At 43.8% G+C, this 16,200-nt stretch overlaps 1 pseudogene; it reads right to left on the bottom strand.

Annotated features, from left to right (window-relative positions):
* The window catches only part of LOC149865726 (uncharacterized), a 42,914-nt pseudogene extending 27,318 nt beyond the window's left edge, over positions 1-15,596 (bottom strand).
* Between the last annotated feature and the right edge of the window lie 604 nt (positions 15,597-16,200).

Raw genomic sequence — 16,200 nt, 5'->3', positions numbered from 1 at the left:
GACTTCACGGGACAAAGACCCCAGTGACATTTATAGACACCAATAAACTGGATTGGCTGTCAGGACACATCCTGGCACAAGTGTTCCTGCTCCAAAGACAATGTCTGTTTATAGCCATAGTCTGTCCCCATCCTCTACCTTAACAACCTTTTTCCTATTTGAAAACTGTTGTCAAATCTCCACCCAGCCTCTTCTCCAGGCTAAATAACCCTAGTTCTTCCAATTTTTCCTTACATGTCATGTCATTTTAGACCTCTGGGTACATTTTATTTTCTACCAGACTCTTTCCAGTTTGTCAACATTTTAATTGAAGCATGATACACTTCAGATAATTAACAAAGTTTCATAAATAGGTAGGATTGGAAAAAAATCTGGGAGTAATAGAAGGCATTAGGCTTCAGAAAAATAAAACAGGAGCAACATGGTCTAATCATTATAGCCAACCTTTCTTGAATCTGTACATTCTTCTATTGTCAGCAAATGATTATAAAACTAATTAGCAAAGTGTCTCCCTTCCAAGTGATGTGCTATTGAGGATGACAGCCTAGTACTGTATAAGCACCTCCTGTACTTCAGGTAGCAGTGGTCCATGCTATGCATCTGAAGTTTTAAATTTTCCTTAGGATCCACGTGGTTATCAACACACTTCCATTTGGTAGAATTTCTGTTCAGATTTCCTTTTTTAAGTATCTGAAAAATCTCAAACATTATAGCAAGTTAAAAGGAACAGCCTTTTAAGGCCCTGAAGTCATGTATCAGGAAACACCAGAATTAAGGAATGTGAACAACCTATGATGTTGCAATCACACAATGGCAAAATTTTACCTCAATGAGTCCTTGCAAGGAAAGATAGTGGTGGGGGAGCTGAATGAAGGTTACAAAGGTAAACTTTAGTTTAGAATTTCCTAATTTATTGAGTACTGGACTGTGCAGCATTAACATGTTTTTTAATGTGGTTCTAGTGTGTAACATTAGGTGTGATTACTCCTACGTTAGTAATATATATTTACTCAGCATTTCATAGAGAAAAATGCTACTCATCCTTCATTGCTATTTGTAACCACAAAATGTAATAATTGAATAGAAAGCTTCCCGAGTGATTTTGTGCATCACTGTTTCTCCCAGTTAGATCAATTTCAGACTGAATAATTCATTTCTGATTGAAGTACCGACGCATGATATTCTATTTCAGTTTATATTGTGATGAAGTTTTAATATCAAATGTGTGCTAGCGTGTGCTTGAAGCCAAAATGACACTGTCTTTTATGTTCACTGAAGGTGTCAAGTTCAAAACAGCAAATAAGTTTTTTTTTCTTGACAATCTGTTTCTATCAAGTTTATCATAAAGGCCCTGTTGGCATACTAACCTTATTTTGTACACACAACTGGCTTTTGTGTTTGTTTGGGGAAAACAGAAACTTATCTCCTGCAGACTTTGAGTATTCTTCTGGATACATTTCTGTGTACAATTTAATAACCGCTTAGGACTAGCTCCCTACCATAGCTTGTGTCAGTTATCTGAGGATCGTAGGATGGGATTTTAAGCTACTGTTTCTCTTTTTTTGTACTGTGCCTGGACTTAAACCAGGCCTAGGCAAATTTTAAGGTAGGCTTAGTCTGAAACATCGGGCCATGTGAAGGGAAAGGGCCGTCAGCAGTTGGCAGTCAACTCACCGTAGACCTACATGGAATTCCTTGTCTGGATGTCCTAACTGTCCATCAGTAGAAGTTTTCTAGTTGTTATGAACTGAGGCAAAAAGGAAGGAGCTATTATTTTATTTCTTTTTCTTCCTTTCCACAGGAAGAGGAGGGAATACATTCATTTGTTATTGGTTTTGTACTGAAAATAATTATATTTGGCCATTCTAGAAAGTTACTTTAAATACTGAATATTTGCAATGAACTGCTCACAACCATTATGCAAAGCAAGAATTCTCATATTATTTTGGGATGGCTTCAGACTAAACTGATAAATTAAAACCCTAATGTTTAATGTAAGTTTTTGTAGACGTTGCTTATGAATTACTGTCTTGACAACTATTTTAGACGTATTTTCCATACTACCAGAAAGCATTTTATAAGTAAAACAGTGTAATTCAATGTGTAAATGAATTCAGTGAAGCCTCAAATATTCTTGAATCCCATGATTGCCTCCTTTCTCATGTAGCAAGATGACTAAATGTTCATGGCAACTAATTATTTTCTGAGTAGTAACAAGTCATGCAAAATATGACTTATTTCCATTTCATTCTAATGTTAACAAAATTAAAACATAGTCATTAGCTAACAGTTGATTCTATATATAGGTGTAGAGTGCAAGCTTTTAAGCACAAGAGTTTGAGATATTTACCCATACACTGCTACTGCATCCCATTACCTTCTCTATTTGTCATTCATTCTTGCAAAAAATAATTTGGACTTTCAACTTTTTCTTATGAAAAAGCAATTCAAAATCTAAGTGTACCTCATGGAATTTTACAATGACAAAGACCTCAGTTACAAAGTTTATGTAACTATGTAAATATAGGGCAATCTGTTTTGTGTCTTGCATATGTCTAGCACTATTTTAATTGGTGCTACAATGATTTCTGGACTTCCCTACTACATGGTGATTTTCTAACTGCCTGCAACACTGAATATTTAGTACAATGTGACTTGCTCAATGACTCAGTTGGTCTAATAAAAGATATCACATCGACCGAAAAAACCTTGCCTGACTAATAATAAAGCTGTCTTTATTTTTATCTGAGGTAAAATCATAGCTGTTAACATGAATATTCACCTTGTTTCTCTGTTTGAGTATTTTGATGCTCTTCCTCCAGAGAATCTTCTTCCTCCACTTGTGATGTGTGAAACTGTGTGTTCTTCCTTCTCTCTAGCTGGCATGTGACTACAAGTAAGAGAAGCCAAGTTTCAAAAAGCATGGATGTGTAAGAAAAATTGAGTTGAAGGTGGTGGTTCAAGTAAGTGGTGGCTGACATTCAAACATAGCCAAAGAATGGGAACAAAAGCTCTCAAAATATTTCTTTCATCCTAGTATGTCATCAAAAGTCTGTACAGAATGCTCTCCCACCCATACACACACTGCCAAAACAAGTTTTAGAGCATGGGTAGGTGACTTCAGTATGTAAGCATTTAATAATTCATCTTAAACTTTAATGAGATGCATTTGAGTCATCTGAATCCATTCAATAGGTAAGAAGCATCAAGGCACATTCACCCATGGTATAACTGTTATTATCAGAGAAGATAATACCAGGGATGAATTTGGCCCATTCTGTTTTTCTGCTACTGGAGATGAAGGTTATGGTTTTAATAGAATTCAGTGAAGTAATGAATCAAGGTAAGGCAGCTAGAAACTGGCTTGTAACAACAAGTCTTATAATGAGAATGGAGTATATTTTGCAGTGATAAAAAATGACAGACCAATTACAGTCAGCCTTAACTGTTATCGGTAAATTAGACACAGCAGATTTTATTAGTTCTAATCTAATGGTGGTTATCATCCTGTCCTTTTATTATCTAATCTCTGCTAACCTAGCATTCTTCAGTTGATTAACACCTCCCAACTTTCAAAGACAACTATAATATAAAACATAGCTGTGACTTTAGCAACTGTGTTGGAAACTCAAATCTAATTCTTAGAGCAAGATGCATAATTCTGGTTATTTATAAACTTTCAGCGCTAGTAAGAAGTATTTAAAACAGAAAATGATGCAAGTCATATATTATTGTGAAGACAATAATAGAAATTAGAGCTATAAAAGATTTGTTAGGCCAAAAAGTCTGCCTTCTGCCACAAACAATTAATTAACTGAAGTACTCTGTATGATCTTTTGGGGGGGGGCGGGGTCTGTCCAACCTTAAAATAACTAAAGAGCTGCGTTTAATGTATTTCTGTTTGTACTGTTCCACACTTTATGAATGCCTGGTCAAATCCAAAATATTACTTGGGCAATGCAAATCAGTGGTTCTAGTTAAGAAGGAAACAAGAAATCCTGACTTTCTACTAGAAGTCTAACTTTCAGACCTGAACACCAGAGAGATGCATAACACAGTCAAATTCAGTTGGCCTATTTAGATTCCTAAATGTGGACTTAGGTGCATATCACAAAAAGACCTTTGGTTTGCAAAGTATCACACAGGTGAAATGTTGGTACTAAAGTTCATGCTCCTTAAAGCCCCTGCTTAAGTCCTTAGGAGTGGAAACTTAGTAATATTTCCCAAGTGACTAATATGCCCCAAACTATCATTTTCAAAGGGCTAAGCAGCATATCCCTGTCATTCTTAAACTCAGCTATGTTCCCCAAATTATGCATTCCTATGTCTAAATCCGTGATGTGTCTTTCAGCATGTGTGCTCAAAATAGACCTAAATGCACATGGATGGGGTGAGCGAGGCCACATTCCTTCTGGTGGTACTGTTCCTCCTCTATTTTTATTTTTAACTTTCGATTTCCTACTGTGGTAACTTTTCTTGTTGCCCATTAGGCTGACATCCAGAATCCACATCAATCTTCTCTGCCTGCTGCCTTCTAGTCTCTTTTACTTTTCTCATGGTCCAGGATTATGTCCATGGTTTTGTACAAATTGACTTTTTGTCTGCTTAGTATCTCGCTCTTCCCTTTTTCCATGTCATAGTTATTCTCCGATAGGCCCTTTTCAGCCATCTGCTTTGTTTATGAGGGTACCCAGGTGCTTGAATTTTTATACTTTCATAAGGTGTTGGTTGCTGCTATCCATCTTTGGAACACCCCTTTCTATTCCTATTACTCAGTGGGCACATCTGCATGCGCAAATAATCCAGGAGCAGTTTATTCCTGAGTAAACTACTCAAAAGTAAACTCTCCCTGGTATGTGTCTACACATACAGGGATGCGGGAACAGATTTGCTGCTCCTAGCACCAGACAGCTCCCACTCCCTGCGGCCTTGCAATGGGCCCCTGCAGCAGCCAGGATCCCCCTAGGTGCTAGCCCAGGGGCCAGGGAATAGCTGTCTCCTGGTGGGGCTGAGACATTGTTCCCTGCCCCTGGGAGTTGCCTGCTGCCAGGACAGACTACACCACCAGAGCCCGGGTGGGAAATATGTCCCCCTGCCCTGGCAGCAGTGAGCTCCTAGCCCCTACTCCACAGTTGCAGGCCTGGTGCTGGGAGATCCTTTTCTCCCAGCCTGAATCCTGCAGTTGTAGGACTTAGGCTGAGAGATCCTTCTCTCCCAGCACCAGCTCTGCAGTCATGAGGCTGGCGCTAGGCTATCCTATCTCAGCCCAAGTCCCATGGCTGTGGGGCAGGGGCTGAGAGATCCTTTTCTCTGCAGACCTGGTGCTTGGAGATAAGGACTGTGGAGCTGGTGTTGGCAGATAAGGACCATGGAACTTGTGGTGGGAGATAAGAATCTCCCAGCCCCACAACCATGGGACTCAGGCTGTGAGAGAAGGATTTCCCAGCACCAGCCCCACAACTGTGTAGCTGATGCTGAGAAATAAGGATCCCCCCAGTGCCAGCCCCACAACTGTGGGACTTAGGTTGGGAGATAAGAATCTTCCAGCCCAGGTCCCATGACAGTGGGGCTTGGGCTGAAAGAGAAGGATGTCCCAGCCCCAGACCCATGACCATGGAGTAGGGGCTGGGAGCTCCCTGCTGCCAGGCCAGGGGGACATTGCTCCCTGCCCCCAGGAGCTGCCTGCTGCTAGGGCAGGCTCCACCACTGGAACCTCACTTCCCCTGCTGCCTGGCTGATAGGGAGCACTTTTGCTCTCAGTAAGGTGTCAACACGTGTGCTACTGTGCAGTTACTAATCATGAGTAAATTTGCTACTTGCATTTGCAGGTAGCAGATTTACACAATTAGAGTCAATTACTGCACAGTAAGTGTCTGCACACCTAGACATGGATGCTTACTGTGCAGGAATTAATTCTACTCTGCAGTAAAGCATCTCCCAGTGTCAGCATTTTCTTCTGAGTATTTATTTCAGCCATCTAGATCTGAGACTTTCCTGCTACCTTGCCTGTGCTTGTTGGAGTTTTTCAGTCTCCCTGCCATGATGACCAGATCATCACCATACAGCAGCTTCCATGGTGTTCTCCTGCATGCTGTTTCACTGGTTATGTCCCACATGATGAACAAGAAGACTTTGGGCTGATCTCATATGCAGTCCTACTTTTCTGGGAAAAGCTGTTCATTCAAACTGCTATTTAACAATCATATTGGCTACTCTGGATATTTCTTGGAAAAGCTGTATCCTGGTCACATTGTTCCTCTGTAGGCAGCAGTTCACAATGTGCCATGGCACTTTGTGGACCTGGAAAAGACATGCAATAAGGCCTCTACACATTACAGGTACCATGCAATTAACTGTGCAGTCACATTAAAACCAGCTACACATGCAAAGTTTACATGCCATAAAACCTCCAACCAGCTATGAAGTTAGACCTTGAAAATGTGTACTAACTTTATAGCTGGTTGTTATAGAACTTTAATTTGCACATGTAGCAGGGTCTTACCTGTGGCTGGGATCTGGGGACAGCTGTGATGGTGGCACGCAGGTTCCTTCTGTCAGTGCCTACTCCCAGCCAGTGGGGGACATGTATAGGGAAGTGGCAGGTAGAGACCAAGTACTACCAAGAGGCCTGGCACCTTACACAGCTGCATCTTGAGGCTGGCAGGAGCAGCTCTGTGGCACTTGCACCATTGTACTCCATTGGATCCAGCCACAATCAAAAGATGAAGGGCCCTCTAGGAGGGATAACTCAGACGGGAAGGAATGTAAAGGGGGAGATTGAATTTAGCAGTAAAAGGAGAGAGGAGTTGTGGCTAGAGAAGGCTTGGCCCTGAGTACAGAGGGAGAGAAAAGAGGTATGAGACTTCAAATAGGTTTATGGAAAGGTCAGATCTGGAAGGAACATAGCTCAGACTGCATGGGCCTAGAAAGATCAAGGTATACCTGATCCTGAAGACCAAGGCCCTCCCCAAGGATAAGGACCATCAAAGAAACAACATGTTATGGTAGGTAAGCCAGGTGGGAACATGGAAGTGAGGCCCTGACTGGGGTGGACCCCAAGAACATTGTTACAGGTTGGGGAGGCATTGGTCCCTGAACACACCCTGATATCCTCCCTTACTTTTGTTCTGTTTTTACCTACTTTGTACATGATCTTCTCTTTCTGGTTTCCCAGCTTTTTGTAGTATTCATTTTATACATCACTCTTGGCTTTAATCCCTTTTTAAACCTCTTCCTTCCCCTCTTTGTATCCATCCTGACTGCATTCATCTCTTCTTCTGCCTCTTTCTTTGCTTGGATAGATGCCTACATTTAGCCATTAGACTACCTTGTTTTCCTTATCCCATCTCCTGCCAGTGTTTGTTCTTTAGTACATTTCAGTGTGATCTATCAATATTTCCTGTCCAACATGCCATTCTAAGCTACTGATTCCTGTACTCTTCCTTTCTTTTCAGAAACTTTTCAGGCATTCTGCCTGTTCTTTTAGGCCACTAGGTGTTCCTTCTTGGTATTTTTTTCTAAATGTTGTATTTATGGTGAACATATCTGCCATCTTAAGCTCTGTTCTTCTTACTTATTTCACCATATCCAGCACTAAAGCTATATTGAGCCAAAAAGAAAATAAAGGGGACTGTTTTTGTTGGATGGATAGATAGATAGATAGATAGATAGATCAGTCAAGTGTATAAAGGGTCCAAAAGGGTGCGAGGGAACCCTGGGTTCTAGCATTATGTCATGTATATGCATTTTAACCAAATAGTGTGTTTTTACTTTAAACAGCCAACAGACCATGGAACAAAGATCAGAAACCAGGCTTCTTTCTTGCAGGCGAGTACCCAAATCATTGGACTATAGAAGCATTCTGACCCAAATGAATTTTGAATGCCTTGTATGTACAGTAGCACAGCTTCAATAGGACAATGAACACAGCCATTCTAGATCATTCTGGGAGACTCAGGCAGTTGTCTTGTGGTCTGAGAGGCAGGGGGAGTAAGGTGGGAATTGAGCCTAGCACACTGAGAGGATGTGAGCGACCTAATCACTAGGCTACTCAGACTGGGACAGTTCTGGCATCCACAGAAACCTAATCCTGGGCTTGTACAGAAATTTAGTCATGGAGCTTAGGCACTTCCAGGGCTAGCCAGAAACTGAAAATATCTGGGTTTTGTTTTTGTTTAAGTTGCTAAGGTCCAAAATTGCAGCCTGACTCCTTGACATAGAGCTGTAGATCCCACTGTGGTAGTGAGGCAGAGGCTTAGGTTGTATAAGTCCTCTATGAATCTAGCCTTAAGATACCAAATTTTGAAAAGTCTGCTCTAGATGCCACTAGGTTCACAGTGCTGTTTTTTAGGCAGAACACAGGCAACAAATGTGTTCAAACACACAAGCAGTAATAGGGTTTTTTATCATGGGCAAAAAAATATTGAATCAATGAATAAGAGAGATCAGTTCTAAGATACGAAGTTGGATTTTCTGTTCATAAAGAAATAGTTTTGTCTGCAGCAAGTATCTGTTGATTATCATAAGGAGCAAAGCCATATCTGAAGATAAATGAGCCATGGTGTAATAATCTTTAACATACCAGTACTTACAGGACACATCAAAATGTGCAATTAATTCAAAACAATAAACTCCAGCACACGTCATGCTGGAGTTTATTGCTCCTGGGCATTGCATTCGAACGTGTGCTGGGATTGCAGCATGTTAGGCTGGGTTGGAACAGCCCTGGCTGGCAGACAGTAGAAGAGATCAGCATGCCAGCCTGAGGCTGCTTCAACCTGGCTCAGCATGCTGTGGAGCAGCTAGCTGGTACATGAGGGTGCTCCAGTGTGCTCTTAGCTGGCAGGCAGCCCTCACACTAAAGCACCCTTATTCCCCAGCCAGATCCATCAGTGTCTTACTGTGCAGCAACACAAGTATAACTCTGCCACAGGATAATACTTGTATTTAAGTACTATCTTACAGTGGAACTTACTGCAACCTAATAGGACCACACGTGGAGACTTTACTATGGATCTAATTAAACAGCTCCACAGTTATCATCTGGTGTAGATGAGCCCATCCTGTTAATGTATGGCCTGTTCTTCCTTAGAGCTCAAAAACTATTGAATGAGGTCTATGATATTTATTATATGCATCAACAATAGAAATGTTTGTTATTAGAGTGAACCATAAAGCAGATGTATGAAATCTAAGAGAACATATTTTATATGTGTACTGTTTCTTTGAATACACTTGCAAAATGAATTCAGTTGTAAAACGGTCTGAATGTCGTTGATGCTAATGCTGTAAAACAGCAACATGTTAAAGGCCTCATACTTGTATTTCAGCAGTAATTTGTTCAGCATAATTTTGTTAACCTTGCTGTATTTCAGAATAACCAAATTAGAGCTTTATTTGCATTCATAATGAATATGTTTATGCCTGAATACTGGTTTTGTCACATTGTATATTAATATGACATTGTATATTAATATGAAATACCTCTTAAGCTATTCTTTCACTCTGCATATGTGCCACAGCACTTTCACTGGAACAGACATCAGCACACTATACAATAGTTCCCTGGGTAAATCTATTATCCTCTTTAAATTTTGGAACAACACCTGCAGTCTTGCAGTCCTTTAGTTTTTCTTTAATTTTTATAGAGTGGTTCAGTATTAAGGTTAGTAGTTCAGAGTTCCTTGGGTAGATTATTTAGGATTTGGGGGTATAAATTGTCAGTAGATACGATTTATTTATTTTAAACTTGGAAGATACTGCCGTATTCTCCTTTCTTTCTGGTACTTTTAGCCAAATTTGTGCAGTCCAGAAAGGCAGTCTTAGCACAAATTATCTTGCTTATGTGAAACCTCTCCCTGATTGATCCAGAGTCCTGACTGCTTTTCCAGGTTACGCCACATTATAAACATACTTTAAAATGGATCAGCATGTGCCTCACTGAAATAATGAACTCAATATTGCATTTAAGTCACAAGAGAATTACAATAAGATCCATTACAGACAGGTCCCTGTATATTCTTGGACTGGGCCACAATTTTGTGGCAATAGAACATCCAGCTTTGTTAAAAAAAAAAAAACACAACTCAACAACAGAAGATTGTGAATTATTATTTTCAACGTTTTTTTCTTCTTTTCTTTCCTGAAGATGGTCTATCTATCTTGGCTATATCCTGCAATTACATTTTGTTTGGAAAGGCCAACTCAGCATCTTTCTACCACATAATTCACTGTAGGAAAGTGGGAGGAGCTTGAAACACTTAAGTGGACTAATGCTTTAATTTCTAGGGGCATTTTTTACACATGCAAGCACCACAGAGCTGGGAGCTTTGAAAAGTGCCTGGCGCTGCAACACCTGCAGTTGTGTAAGCAGTGAAATGAGCATCAGTGTTGAGAAAATGGCGGCGGTGCACTTTTGAACTAAAATACATTGGAGGCGCTTTAGTTCAAAAGTGCACCATCACCATTTTCTGTGCAGCTCATTTACAGAGCAAACTTAATTAATCGAGTCTACTCTGAAGCAGCAGATCTCTGGCATGTGGGAGAAAAATGTATGTATATAACCATCCTAGGTTTCAGTTACTGGTGTAATCCCTAGGGAGCCTATCTAGAACATCAGCCCCCTCTACTCTCTTGTTTCTGGTTTAAAGCTAGTGACTGGCTTTCTGTTCTGTGTGATTCTACTCAGTGAGAACATCTACATGAGATGTTTACTGCAGGGTTGCCTAATTGTTCAGCAGTAAATGTCTCGGCGTCTACACGTGCAATACCATTAGGATGGAGTAAACTAATTGCCTCTGCAGTGGGTGGGTATTTGTAAATAGAAGGACTATCCTACTCTGGAAATTTTTACTCCACAACACTGCACATGTAGACTCTGACCCAGCTGGCTGGCACATGAGGGTGATTCGGTGTGGGGGCTGCTGCTGGCTAGCCCCACACTGAAGCACCCTCTTGCCCCAACTAGCCCCTCGACAGGATGTTGAGCCAGGCTGGAGCAGCCTTGGGCTGGTAGGCTGACACACTGAGCCTCCTGCCAAGCAAGGCTACTCTAACCCAGCTCAACATGCTGTGGTCCCAGGTACAAGTTCAAACATGGAGCCTGGGAGCAAGAACTCAGGTGCGATATACGCCGGAGTTTATTGCTGTGCATTAATTGCACAGGTAGATGTGCCAAGAATTGACAAGAACATGTACAATAATCCAATTAATTGCCTCTACTGAAAAAAAAACATGGGAGGGGGATTGTAACTGGATACCATCTCCAGAGTCATTCATGAAGGCCTGGAAGCCCCCAAAATCCCATTTTATTTGAAGTAGCTTCTGGAAACAGACTCCCCTTCACTCTCCTGCAACGTCTTGATGTTTCTTTGCGTTCTCAAAAGGGAGGCTGCCCCCAGGGCTTCCCAGATCCCATCTTTGCTCTCAAACACCTGGAGGTGAGGTGCTTCTGCCCCTAAGGACTATTTGCACAGCTCCATACCAGCCCTTTACTGTGCCCCATGCCTCACAAGTGTTATCTGCATCTTTTATCCACTCTGCTGGATCCCAGTCAACACGGCTTCTGCCCCTTTTTATCTAGCTAAGCTGTTCAGCTCAGACCCACTGTATTGGGCCCAGCTTTGAGGCACTAGCTTCACTCAATCTGCTCTGTGCCCCTGGCCCTGTATAGCTGCGCCCCCTGTGGTGCTCAGCTCTCTGGCCCCTGTAGCTATGCCCTTGTGGGTGCTAATGAGGCCTCTACCTCCTCTACAGCCTCATCCACAAACCACCGGATTAAATTATAACATAAACACTAAGCCCCTGGGCTATAACAAAGCAAAAATAATAGAGGCTAGGAGCCTGCTTACCCATGGCTCCACATCTCTGGGTCACTCAGTGGCAGGGCAGCTTCACAGTTTCTTGGAGCCTTCAGGAGTCCACACTCTGCCACAGCCTGAGCTGCCCCCTCTGCTGGCTCGGCCCAGGGTTTATATAGCTCTGACCTGAGCTTTAAAGCAGTCATGTGATGGCCCCAGTCATCTGACTGGCCTACAAGGATACCCTTTAAGCCCTGCTCTGCTGGCAAGCTATGCTCTGAAAACTCTGGCCTCAAAAGGGCCACTCTGCTTCCTGGGAACAGGGCTAGGGTTCCCTGTTACACACCCCACTCTCTTCTCTTTTGTCTGGGGTTTTTCCTCCCTCTCCAAACTTTCTTCTTTCTCATATTGTCACAAGAAGTCTTCACTCATCTTTTTGGTCCCTGGATGATGTTCCACTGCAAAACAGTACAGTTGAAGGCTGAGAGCCCTTCTCACTAGCCTGGCATTGTCCGTCTTCATGCTCTGCAGCCATCACAGCAGGGAGTGATCTGTAATCAAGGTGAATTTCCACCAGAACAAAGAGTGCTTCTACAGCCCATTTGATTGCCAGACACTTCTCTATGGGGTGCTACGTATATAAGCTAGCAGGCATTGTTCATCTCAATCTTTTTGAACTACCACCACACCAATAGCTGTGTTTGAATGCATCTGTCTGTGCCATGAAGGGCTTATTGAAATCCAGTATATATAACAGTGGGTGCAAGCAGAGTGCTTCTTTCACCTCCTGAAATGCTTTTTCTGCCTCAGGTGTCCAAAGCACCTTGGTTGGGGCCCCAGACCATATTAGTTCTGTCAAGGGCACCACTCATTCTGCAAAGTGAGGTACAAACTTTTTAGAGTAATTTGCTAGTCCCACAAAAGCCCTCACCTGCTTCTTTGTTCAAGGTGCTTCGTACATTCATAGTGCTTCCACTTTGTCCATCAACGGTTGCACCTTGCCGCTTCCTACTTGAAACTCAAGGTATCATGTTTCCCCCTCCCCAGTTGTGCACTTTTTTGGATTGGCTGTTACCCCTACTGTTCTTAGGTATTGCAGTACAGCTCGAAGTGCTGTTAGATGTCCGTCCCAGTCTGAGGTGTATACGATAATATCGTCAATGTAAGCCGCCACATAGCCACAGCAAGGGGCCAAGACTATCTGTTAACCATTGAAACGTAGCAGTGGCCCCATGTAATCCAAATGGCATGTGCTGGAACTGAAATAAGCCCTATGGGGGTCTTCACTTGGTCTTCTAGTGCTAATGGGACCTGCCTTTCATTAGATCCAACATGGAGATATGGCCAGCTTCCCTGATGTTCTCCTCCATCTCATCCACTCTTGGCATTGGATAAGCATCAAACTTAGCCACTGTATTCACTTTTTGAAAATCAGTACAGAGGCAGATCTTCCCATCAGTCTTTGGCATTAATACAATGAGACTTTACCAGTTGCTGAGAGATTTTTGTATTATGCCCCATGGCAATATTATCTCAATTTCTTCTTTAATTTGACCCTGCAGCCTTTGTAGAATCCGCCTCTAACTCTCATGGATCACCTGGCTAGGAGGTGTTTCTATTTGGTGTACCACACCTTGAGCTTCCCCTGGCATTTCTCAGAACACAGCCCTGTACTCCTCCACCAGCTCTGCTGCTTGTTGTCACTGCTTTTCTGATAGTTGAGGGGCCAGTTCCGTGTCACTTTCCTTGTCCTCCTCTCCCAGGAAAGGTCCCAATTTGGGTTCTTCAGGGTGAAGTGGAGATATAGGCCCTTTTGCACTTGCTACAGTTTCAAAATTTTCATGTAGTATACTTGTTTCCTCTTTTTCCTGTCTGGCTGGTGCACTTCATAATCAACAGGCCCCACTTGGCATATAATCTCGTATGGCCCTTGCTATCAAATGAGTAACTTGGTTTCTACTGGGCAGCAAAACTAACACCCAATCTCCCAACTCTAAATACAGTTTCCACATACTTTGCTTGTAATGAGTTACTTGTTGCCTTTGGGCTACTCGAAGAATCTCCAAAGCCTCTTTCCAAATACTCTCTAGTCATTCCCTCAGCTGGATCACATATTGAATTAAATTGTCCTTGCTTTGCTGTTCCTCCTAACCTTCCTTAAATCAAATCTAGGATCCCCTGTGGTTGATGTCCATGTGAGAGTTCAAAGGGGGGAAACCCTCATCAGCATTATGGTTATAGGTTAGGGACTGACCCTCTCAGCAACACAGAGGCAGAGAAAGATCTTGGAGTCATGATTGACTCCAGGATGAATATGAGTCGTCAATGCAATGAAGCAATAGGCAGAGCCAACCACACCCTGTCATGCATCAACAGGGGCATCACTAACAGGTCCAGAGAGGTCTTGCTCCCCCTCTACGCGGTGCTGATCAGGCCACAGCTGGAGTACTATGTCCAGTTCTGGGCGCCGCACTTCAAGAAGGACGTGGGGAACCTGAAGAGGGTCCAGAGCAGGGCCACTCATATGGTTGGGGGCCTCCATGGCCAGCCCTATGAGAAGAGGCTGAGGGACCTGAATCTCTTCAGTCTCTGCAAGAGGAGACTGGGGGGGATCTTGTGGCTGCCTACAACCTTATCAGGGGCCAGCAGCAGGGACTCAGGGAAAGTCTGTTCACCAGGGCCCCCCTTGGAGTCACCAGGAACAATGGCCACAAGTTGAGGGAGGATAGGTTTAGGTTAGATATTAGGAAGAACTACTTCATGGTAAGGGTGGCCAGAACCTGGAATAGGCTACCCAGAGAGGTGGTGCTCTCACCTTCCCTGGACATTTTCAAGAGGAAACTGGATAGGCATCTGGCTGGGGTCTTATGACCCCTCCCACCTCCAGTGCTCCTTCCTGCCCATGGCAGGGGGTTGGACTCAATGATCTGTCTAGGTCCCTTCCAACTCATTGATTCTATGATTCTAAATCACTCCACTAGTCTGTCAGTTTGTGAATGATATACTGAGGTCTTTAGGTGCTTAATTCCCCAGGTTTCACTCACTCCCTCAAAGACCTGTGATGTACAATTTGTCCCTTGGTCCATCAACAGTTCCTTGGGAAGCCCAACTCAAGAGAATATTTTCAGTAGCTCCTTCACCACCTTCGGAGCACACATGGCCTGCATAGGCATGGCCTTAGCTTACCTAATTGCATAGTCGAGTAGGACCAAAATATATTGATGTTCTGCACTACTTTTCAGCAATGGTCCCACAATGTCCATAGCAGCCTGCTCAAAGGGAACCTCCACCAGAGGCAACGGGACCAAAGGGGCTCTTGGGGGCCAGCTAGGGGACACCTTTAGACTCACAGGGAAGTAAGTACAGTAGTGCTGTATTTCCTGAAGTAAGCCCAGCCAAAAACAATCTTTCCTGAATGTGGGCTTCCACTTTGTCCCTCCCCAAATGGCTGTCCGTAGGCAGTTCATGGGCTACCCTCAATAAGGCCTTCCTGTATCATCACGGTACAAGCAGTTGTACTATCTCTTCTCCTTCAGATCTCCCATGCTCAACTCTACAGAAGAGATCACTCCTGACCTCAAATCTCAGCGTTGTCCTCATCAGTTCTGGTCATAGTACCGCTCCATTACACTGAGCTAGTTGTTCCTGAAATGCATATTAAAATCCTACCTCCCAGCTCTTCTCTAATGGAAAATGCCCATCCTTAAGGTTGCCAACATCCATCTTCTGCTCTGCCTCCTCCCCTGACAGAGGCTGGTCAGGGCTGCTGGCTAACTCTTCAACCATAGGGAGGAGCATAGTTCCGGACCCCATTTGCTCAAAGCTTTGGGTTTCTACCTCTCTTTGTCTCTAGCTGCATGTCACGGATGGCCCCGCGAGCGGCCGTGAGCTCGCGAGCGCCCCCTTGCTGTGCCAATTAGGGTGGTCTGACACCCTCTACTCGCCCGCCATGTCTTTGCTGTTGAGGTTCAGAATGGGAGGCTGCCTACTTACACCTAACGGCACCTTGATGGTATCCCCTCCGTTCCAAAGTGGGGGTACTCTTACCTCAGCCTTATGGGCAAATGCGTGCCTCCAAACCTCCCCTTTAGCACGCCCCAAGCCTCGCAGCTGTCCCGGGGGACGTTGTCTGGTCCCCTGCCCCTCTGGTGCTCTCCCTCTGGCACCCTGGCATCATCACCCGCCTGGCGCCCCTGGGCCAGGCTCTCACCCACCGGCCTATTACTGCTGCCCTTGGGTCTCCCTAGCTCCTCTCACCCCTCCCGGGGTCTCCGCCGCGCCCTCCGTGCTTGCGGCCCCACTCGGGGTCTCCGCCGCGCCCTCCGCGCTTGCGGGTTTCCCGTGCTTGGGGCTCAGGTGGCCGTAGCTGTGCCTGGCCCCCTTGACCCTTTCCTGGGTCGTT

The sequence above is a fragment of the Crocodylus siamensis genome, chromosome 4, assembly GCF_052110815.1.
Source record: "Crocodylus siamensis isolate JL-2025a chromosome 4, ASM5211081v1, whole genome shotgun sequence".
In the NCBI taxonomy this organism is placed as follows: Eukaryota; Metazoa; Chordata; order Crocodylia; family Crocodylidae; genus Crocodylus; species Crocodylus siamensis.
This window is presented reverse-complemented; position numbering and strand designations above follow the sequence as displayed.